At 54.8% G+C, this 9,590-nt stretch overlaps 1 long non-coding RNA gene across 1 annotated transcript; it reads left to right on the top strand.

The window, feature by feature from the left end:
* Positions 1 to 3,671: 3,671 nt before the first annotated feature.
* Positions 3,672 to 6,264, top strand: LOC137459852 (uncharacterized). The gene is made up of 4 exons (XR_010992533.1): positions 3,672 to 3,819; positions 4,119 to 4,436; positions 5,311 to 5,370; positions 6,201 to 6,264. It is a non-coding gene; the product is annotated as an uncharacterized lncRNA (long non-coding RNA).
* Positions 6,265 to 9,590: the final 3,326 nt, after the last annotated feature.

Genomic DNA, 9,590 nt, shown 5'->3' with positions numbered 1-9,590 from the left:
TTTATTGATGATCTGGATGAGGGGGTGGAGTCAGTCATCAGCAAATTTGCAGATGACACCAAGTGAGGAGCAGATGTTGGTCAGTGAGAGGGCAGAAAGGCTCTGCAGAGGGACCTCGACCGACTGGACAGATGGGCAGAGTCCAACAGGATGGCATTCAACAAGTCCAAGTGCCAGGGGCTGCACTTTGGTCACAGCAACCCCATGCAGAGCTACAGGCTGGGGTCAGAGTGGCTGAGAGCAGCCAGACAGAAAGGGACCTGGGGGTGCTGGTTGATGGTAGGCTGAACATGAGCCTGCAGTGTGCCCAGGCAGCCAAGAGGGCCAATGACATCCTGGCCTGCATGAGGAACAGTGTGGCCAGCAGGAGCAGGGAGGTCATTCTGCCCCTGTACACTGCACTGGTTAGGCCACAACTTGAGTCCTGTGTCCAGTTCTGGGCTCCTCAGTTTAGGAAAGATGTTGAGCTGCTGGAAGGTGTCCAGAAAAGGGCAACAAAGCTGGGGAGGGGTCTGGAGCACAGCCCTGTGAGGAGAGGCTGAGGGAGCTGGGGTTGCTTAGCCTGGAGAAGAGGAGGCTCAGGGGAGACCTATCACTCTCTACAACTCCCTGAAGGGAGGTTGTAGCCAGGTGGGGGTTGGTCTCTTCTCCCAGGCAACCAGCACCAGAACAAGAGGACACAGTCTTAAGCTGTGCCAGGGGAGGTTTAGGCTGGAGGTTAGGAAGAAATTCCTCATAGAAAGAGAGATTGGCCATGGGAATGTGCTGCCCAGGGAGGTGGTGGAGTCACCATCACTGGAGGTGTTTAGGAAGAGCCTGGATGGGGTGCTTGGTGCCATGGTTGAGTTGATCAGATGGTGTTGGGTGCTAGGTTGGACTTGATGATCTTGAAGGTCTCTTCCAAACTGAACTGGTCTGGTCTGTCCTATTCTATTCTATTCTATTCTATTCTATTCTATTCTATTCTATTCTATTCTATTCTATTCTATTCTATTCTATTCTATTCTATCCTATCCTATCCTATCCTATCCTATCCTATCCTATCCTAATTCTATTCTAATTCTATTCTATTCTAATTCTATTCTAGCCTAATTCTGCATACCAGTAATGCATAGCCACCCTGTTCCCAACACTGTTAGATGTCTTTTCTCTCTGGAGTTAGGCAGTGCTCATGGGCTCATCAGTGCACTTCAGACAGGCAGAGATGCAGGCATGCTTACAAAAACATTGAAAAGGTTTTATAAGGTGCAAAGCAGATGGACATCAAAACCTTTTGGAGGATCTAGGGCCTGACCAGGGCTCTGAGCCATGTAAACACAGCATTCCTCCATAGCTAAATCTAATCTCTACTTGCTAAGTAAAAACTTTTATTTTCCACAAGGTTGGAAATGCTCTGACAGTTATCTGAGTTTATCACCAGAGTTTAAAGTGGTGGTAAAAAAAGAAGTGACAAAAACAGTGATGACAAGCCACCCTCCCCACCTGTCATGAGTGGGTTCATTTCTGCTTCTCCTTTACCCAGCCATGATGCAGACACTTGTGAAATTACACTCATGAAAAATGTTAAGGACAAGCCTTCAGCACTGTCCCACACCACAGCCTGGGCTCCAGGCTGGTGACACATGGGTGTGATGGGTGACCACTAGATGGATAAGGAACTGGCTTGATGGCTGCACCCGAAGAGTGGCTGTCCATGGCTCCATGTCCCAGTGGAGGCCAGGGACAAGCACAGTCCCTCAGGGATCACTCCTGGGACCAGGCTTGTTCAACATCTTTGTGGGTGCCATGGACAGTGGCACTGAGTGCACCCTCAGCAGGTTTGCTGATGGCACCAAGCTGTGTGGTGCAGCAGACAGGCTGGAGGGAAGGGAGGCCATCCAGAGGGACCTGGACAGGCTGGAGAGGTGGGCACAAGCCAACCTCAGGAGGTTCAACAAGACCAAGGGCAGGGTCCTGCAGCTGGGTGGAGGCAATCCCAGGCACAAATCCAGGCTGGGCAGGGAGTGGCTGGAAAGCAGCCCTGAGGAGAGAGACTTGGGGGTGCTGGGGGAGGAGAAGCTCACCAGGAGCTCTCAGTGTGCACTTGCAGCCCAGAAAGCCAATCAGATCCTGGGCTGCAGCAGGAGAAGTGTGGCCAGCAGGGCAAGGGAGGTGATTCTCCCCCTCTGCTCAGCTCTGGGGAGACCCCACCTGGAGTCCTGCCTCCAGTTCTGGAGCCCCTATTGCAAGAGGGATGGGGAGGTGCTGGAAGGTGTCCAGAGAAGGGCCAGGAGGATGAGCAGGGGGCTGGAGCACCTCTCCTGTGAGGACAGACTGAAGGAGTTGGGGCTGCTCAGTCTGGAGAAGAGAAGGCTCCCAGGTGACCTCATTGTGGCCTTCCAGGATCTGAAGGGGGCTACAGGAAGGCTGGGGAGGGACTGCTCAGGATCTCAGGGAGTGCTAGGACTAGGGGGAATGGAATGAAGCTGGAGGTGGGGAGGAAGTTCTTCCCCATGAGAGTGGTGAAGCCCTGGAATGGGTTGTGCAGGGAGGTGGTTGGGGCCCTGTCCCTGGAGGTGTTTAAGCCCAGGCTGGCTGAGGCTGTGGCCAGGCTGATGTAGTGTGGGGTGTCCCTGCCCATGGCAGGGGGGTTGGAACTAGCTGATCCTTGTGGTCCCTTCCAACCCTGACTGATGCTATGGTACAATGTGAACTCATTTTCACACCTGGACTCCCAAAGGCAGCAGTGATTTAGCACTTCCTGGGGTACAGCTGCAACCAGCAAAGGCACATGGCAGAAACCAACAATAAAGGTAAACAACTCATTCAATTTCCAAGTATCTTAACTTGCTGGACTGAAACAAGAGGATCAAATGCCTCTCAGTAACTTGCTTTTATTCTGCCCTGCTCCCCATCTCCGTGCTCAGCCCCACTGTGCTCAACCAGCTCCCAGGACCCCTTTACCCAAACAACTTTCCCACAGGGGCCCAGGGACAGCCGAGCCTCTATGCCAGCTGTGGGAAGCCCCACAGGTGTGGGGAAGCAGGGCGGGTTGCCTCACTCCGCACCCACACCAGGCTGCAGACGGACACCGCATCCCCTAGCGCCTCAGGGCAGGCAGGCCCCGAACAGCCGCCGCGCTGCTCCTGCAGCCTAACACCCGCTCTAGCAGGCCAGCTGCCTGACCCGGACCTTGCTTCTCGCCCTCCCGGACCGGGTAGTGCTGTGCAGCCGCACTCCCACAGTACCCAAGCCGTACGAAGGCGACCCCCGCCACCGAGGGGCTTAGGGCAGCCCCTGCGCCCCGAGGCGGCAGCGGCAGCCGGCGCCTCCCATCCCCCCCCGCGCCCGCACGGCCTCCCCTGCGCCACACCCACCCCGCCCCCGCTACAGCGCAGCCTCATTGGCCAGCGCCGCGCGTAGCAACGCCCCGACCGCAGCCAATAGCAACAAAGAAAGGCGTTGCGTCCTTACGTAACGACCCGCCTCCTGCGTACAGCCATTCGCTTCCTGCCGCCCGGCCCCGCCTCGAGCATACATAGGAGGCAGACCCTGGCGTAGTTATAACTCGAAAGGTTCGTCGTCCAATCAGTAAGGATTCGCCTCCCTGCGGTGCCTACCAGCGGCGCCTGTGCCGCAGGGGCGGGCCGCAGTCTGTGCGCATGTGCTCTCGCCCTAGCCCGGCGCGGAGAGAGGGCGGAGGGCTGGGCTCGCTGGTGGTGGCGCCGCGCCCCCCGGCGGCCGCCAGCGCTGGTGCAGTGTGCGGTGGCGGCCGTGGGGCGCGCTTGGGTGCGCGGGGGGAGCGCGGCGCGGCCGGGCCTGGCCCTGCGACGCCCACAGGTACCGTTAAACGGAGGCGGGCTCGGGGGCGAGCGAGGCAGAGGGCGGCTGGCAGGGCCCTGGCTTTGCGGTGGCCGCGCCGCCCCTCAGCAGGGCTCTCTGGCTTTGCGGTGGTGAATAACGCCGGGTGCGGAGCTGTGGGGGAGCTGTCACCCGGCGGGAGCGAGCGGCCCGACCGCCCCCAGGCCTTGGCCCATTGATCGCTCCACCCCGGGGAACGCACGCCTGGGAGGACAGGGAGGGGTTTGTGTCGCTTTTTGTCGGCGCCGCATGACTTTAATTTTCCTCTCCGTCTCTAGATCAGATGAGAGATGTTGGCTAGAGGCGGCTGGAAGGTGCTGGGGCCAGGCCTGGAGTAGTGTCGCAGAGCGAGCCCAGGGTGTCCCCTGAGCAGAGGCTCGCCCCCACGGGAGGCTCTTCCGCGCCGCAGGTGCGCTGCATGTCCGCCGCTGGCCAGCCGCCGTCCGCCGCCGCAGCGCTCCCGGCCTGACCGGCAGCACGGCTCCTGGCTGCTGACCCCGCGCGGACCCCGCGGTGCGGCTGGAGGGCGAGGAGAACAGCGCAGATACTCCCGAGGGTGTAACAGCCCTCCAGGCAGAAGATGGAAGAGAAAAGAAGTAAGCGTCAAAAAAGCTTCAATGTTTTGAGCAGTCATTAGGCAGATCGTCACAGGATCACTTAGGTTGGAAGAGACCTTTGAGATCATCGAATCCAACCTATCAACACAGACCCCATGACTAGAGCATGGCACCAAGTGTCACGTCCAATCCCCTCTTGAACACCTCCAGGGATGGGGACTCCACCACCTCCCTGGGCAGCACATCCCAATGGCCAATCACTCTTGCTGGGAAGAACTTTTTCCTCTCCTTGAGCCTAAACCTCCCCTGGTGCAGCTTGAGACTGTTCCATAATAGGCAGTGAAAAGTATGTAGGCTCAGCTGAAAGTGCTAGAAACTATGGCTTCATCTCGTGAGAGTTTCATACTTGAGGAATAATAAGAAATGGCCTGTGCAAGTAAAACTTCCTTACCTGGCTTATTTCATTTGAGTGTTTTTAGCTAGGTCTGGAGGAGACATGGGAGGACAGTGGAATGAAGCTGGAGGTGGGGAGATTGAGGCTGGAGGTGAGGAGGAAGTTCTTCCCCAGGAGAGTGGTGAAGCCCTGGAATGGGTTGTCCAGGGAGGTGGTTGGGGCTCTGTCCCTGGAGGTGTTTAAGCCCAGGCTGGCTGAGGCTGTGGGCAGGCTGATGTAGTGTGGGGTGTCCCTGCCCATGGCAGGGGGGGTTGGAACTAGCTGATCCTTGTGGTCCCTTCCAACCCTGACTGATTTCTATGATACTGTGACCCTTGGAAAGGAGGATGGCAGTTTCCTCAGGCTGGGCTCAGTGATGGCTGCTGTAGGATTTACTCATATAAATATTGGAACACTAAGTAGCTACAACCAGTTTTAATTTCTCACCTGATCTCTTGCTTTCCATGGTCATTCTTGCAGCACTGTGGGACTGTTTGGAAGTGGAGGACCTTGCCAGTTCCAGGGAGGACAGGATTGAAGGTAGTACAGTGTGGATTTATGGAGGGAAAGGGGAAGGCAGTATGTATTTTTGGCACCACTTCTGGTGTGAAAATGACAACCAGAATATAAGAGTTGTGGCTTGCTTGTCTGGTGAACATGTAAGATGTTAGCCAGCAGCACTAAGGATCCTTTATAGGAAACACCCAAGGATTTTTTTCTGGTAGTTGGCATGAGGAGCCCTGTATCTGCTTATTTCCCTCCTCCTGACTGGGGTGGGCCCAAAAACTGGACACAGGACTCAAGGTGTGTGCCCTAACCAGTGCAGTGTCCAGGGGCAGAATGACCTCCCTGCTCCTGCTGGCCACCTTGTTCCTGATGCAGGCCAGGTATGCCATTAACCCTCCTGGCCACCTGGGCACACTGCAGGCTCATGTTCAGGCCTACCATCAACCAGCACCCCCAGGTCCCTCTCTGCCTGGCTGCTCTCAGCCACTCTGACCCCCAGCCTGTAGCACTGCCTGGGGTTGCTGTGGCCAATGTGCAGAACCTGGCACTTGGATGTGTTCAATCTCCTGCCCTTGGCCTCTGCCCATCTGTCCAGGCCTGCCATGGTCCCTTGCAGAGCTCTCCTACCCTCTAACAGATCAACTCCCTGCCCCCCAGCTTGGTGTCTTCTGCAAACTTGCTGATGATGGACTCAATGCCCTTCATCCAGGTCATCATTAAAGACAGCAGAGAGCATGGGGCCCCAGCACTGATCCCTGGGGGAACTTTCAGTATTGCTTTTTCAGAAGGTTAGCCAGGAGCTGCTTGTGGGTTTAGATTCCCTGAAAGCTGTATGGACTTGTAAACAGAAATTTGCTTTGCAGATAATCTGAAGACCTTTTGGACACAACTGGGGGACAGAAGAGTGGACATCATATTGAAAAGGTGTCAAAATGTGCTGCTGTTGCTGAAGCAGAAGATCAAGGATGGAACTGCCACACACCAAGGTTTGAAATCCTTGTAATGGTTTATGTTAGATCTGCAAGGCATCTGTGGCCTGCTGTGTATTGGGCTGTCTGATAGCTGCCACAATTCACATCTCTCCAAACTTAGTTTATGTAGCAGTTGACATTTTTTAAGCGTTTTTACAGCTACTATAGAATCATAGAATCAATAAGGTTGGAAAAGACCTCAGAGATCATCAAGGTCCAACCTAGCATCCAACAACTCAGGACTAACTAAGCCATGGCTTCAAGTGCCACATCCAATCCTCTCTTGAACACCTCCAGGGATGGTGACTCCACCACCTCCCCTGGGCAGCACATTCCAATGGCCAATCTCTCTTTCTATGAAGAACATGCATTCCATTCAGAGTGTAGATTTTGCCTGTAAACACAGCTTCAGTCCCTCCTAACCGAGTTGGTCTGGCAAAGTCAATGTTGGGGTGGAAACTTCAACCCACCACACCACCCCAACCTCATTCTTCCATCAAGGCTCCTTAAAAGGTAGAGAGATCCAGATGTCTGAAGTACAACAAGGAACTGGCAAATGGATTGAATGAATTAATGGCACACTTAGAATCACAGAATCAATCAGGTTGGAAGAGACCTCAAAGGTCATCAAGTCCAACCTGTCACCCAACACACCTCAGGACTAAACCATGGCACACAAGTGCCCCATCCAGCGCTCTTCTTAAATGCCTCCAGTGATGGTGCCACTCCACCACCTCCCCTGGTCAGCACATCCCAATGGCCAGTCTCTCTTGCTTGGAAGAACTTTCTCCTCACCTCCATGCCTAAAAGGTGCATGGTAAAAAACTCTAATGTTAGAAGACTGATTGCCGGTGTGCTTTGCCATTTTCTCATGTTACCTGTGCACTTTTTCCAACAGTGTTGGCTCTTAAGCAAATGAAACTGAAATGCTTGTTCATAAGTACTGGAAGATCTGCAGTGCCTAGTATTTCATAGGTATCTCACAGGTATCAGTCAGGGTTGGAAGGGACCACAAGGATCAGCTAGTTCCAACCCCCCTGCCATGGGCAGGGACACCCCACACTACATCAGCCTGGGCCACAGCCTCAGCCAGCCCTGGGCTTAAACACCTCCAGGGACAGGGCCCCAACCACCTCCCTGCACAACCCATTCCAGGGCTTCACCACTCTCATGGGGAAGAACTTCCTCCTCACCTCCAGCCTCCATCTCCCCACCTCCAGCTTCATTCCCATTGCCCCTAGTCCTAGCACTCCCTGAGATCCTGAGCAGTCCCTCCCCCAGCCTTCCTGTAGCCCCCTTCAGATCCTGGTAAGGCCACAATGAGGTCACCTGGGAGCCTTCTCTTCTCCAGACAGAACAGCCCCAACTCCTTCTGTCTGTGCTCACAGGAGAGGTGCTCCAGCCCTCTGCTCATCCTCCTGGCCCTTCTCTGGACACCTTCCAGCACCTCCACATCCCTCTTGCAATAGGGGCTCCAGAACTGGAGGCAGGACTCCAGGTGGGGGTCACAGCAGAGCTGAGCAGAGGGGGAGAATCACCTCCCTTGCCCTGCTGGCCACACTTCTCCTGCTGCAGCCCAGGAGCTGATTGGCTTTGTGGGCTGCAAGTGCACACTGAGAGCTCCTGGTGAGCTTCTCCTCCCCCAGCACCCCCCAAGTCTCTCTCCTCAGGGCTGCTTTCCAGCCAGTCCCTGCCCAGCCTGCATTTGTGCCTGGGATTGCCTCACCCAGCTGCAGGACCCTGCCCTTGGTCTTGTTGAACCTCCTGAGGTTGGCTTGTGCCCACCTCTCCAGCCTGTCCAGGTCCCTCTGGATGGCCTCCCCTTCCCTCCAGCCTGTCTGCTGCACCACCACAGCTTGGTGCCATCAGCAAACCTGCTGAGGGTGCACTCAGTGCCACTGTCCATGGCACCCACAAAGATGTTGACCAAGCCTGGTGCCAGGAGTGATCCCTGAGGGACTCTGCTTGTCCCTGGCCTCCACTGGGACATGGAGCCATGGACAGCCACTCTTTGGGTGCAGCCATCAAGCCAGTTCCTTATCCATCTAGTGGTCACCCATCACACCCATATCCACCCATCAAACCCATTTGGTTTGTCACCAGAAGTTTTAGCCTTTCAGGGTGATAGCAGTGAACTGAATGGGTTTGGGCTGGGATTATAGTAACATCAGTATCATTTAATGCTGGAGACTGAGCTAAAATTGAAGCTTTAGGAGACAAATTTGACAGCGATGCATTTCAGGTTGTTCCTGATTGTCAAGGAAATAAGTTGTCTTTGTCTAGATCAAAATGCAAAGTATGGCAAGACTGGAGCAGTGCACAGGTTTCTCTTTATTGGTTTGTTTAATTCAGAAGAAGCACTTTTTAAACCTTGTCTCACATGTAAATGTAATCTGGGGATCTAACTGCTGTTTTGTGCAAGAAAATGTGCAGTAGTGTAAGATACTTTGAAACTGGTATAGCCACCCCCACTGCACTGTGCTGCTTGCTGTAGAATAGAACTAGAATTGATCAGCTTGGAAAAGAACTTCAAGTCCAACCTGTCACCCAACACCATCTGATCAACTAAACCATGGCACCAAGTGCCTCAGCCAGGCTCTTCTTAAACACCTCCAGTGATGGTGACTCCAGCACCTCCCTGGGCAGCACATTCCAATGGCAAATCTCTCTTTCTGGGAAGAACTTTCCTCCTCACCTTGAGCCTAAACCTCCCCTGGCAACAGCTTGAGGCTGTGTCCTCTTGTTCTGGTGCTGCTTGCCTGGGAGAAGAGACCAACCCCCCACCTGGCTACAACCTCCCTACAGGGAGTTGTAGAGAGAGCAGTAAGGTCTCCCTTGAGCCTCCTCTTCTCTAAAGCAACTCCAGCTCCCTCAGCCTCTCCTCACAGGGCTGTGCTCCAGACCCCTCCCCAAGCTTTGTTGCCCTTCTCTGGACACCTTCCAGCAAGTCAACCTCCTTCCTAAACTGAGGGGCCCAGAACTGGACACAGGACTCAAGGTGTGGCCTAACCAGTGCAGTTTCCAGGGCAGAATGACCCTCCCTGCTCCTGCTGGCCACACTGTTCCTGATGCAGGCCAGGATGCCGTTGGTAGGGTGCCACTGGGCACACTGCAGGCTCATGTTCATCCTTACTCTCAACCAGCACCCCCAGGGTCCCCTCTCTGCCTGGCTGCTCTCAGCCACTCTGACCCCCAGCCTGTAGCACTGCATGGGGTTGGTGTGTCATTTGCTAGGACTCTTTTTGTGTGTGTTCCTGAGCTCTCACATCTTGATTTTTTACA

Source organism: Melanerpes formicivorus, unplaced genomic scaffold, assembly GCF_026170545.1.
Source record: "Melanerpes formicivorus ecotype bairdi unplaced genomic scaffold, bMelFor1.0.p_v2 SCAF_425, whole genome shotgun sequence".
NCBI lineage: Eukaryota > Metazoa > Chordata > Aves > Piciformes > Picidae > Melanerpes > Melanerpes formicivorus.
The sequence above is the reverse complement of the archived record's forward strand: the minus strand, read 5'-3'. Positions and strand labels throughout refer to the sequence as shown.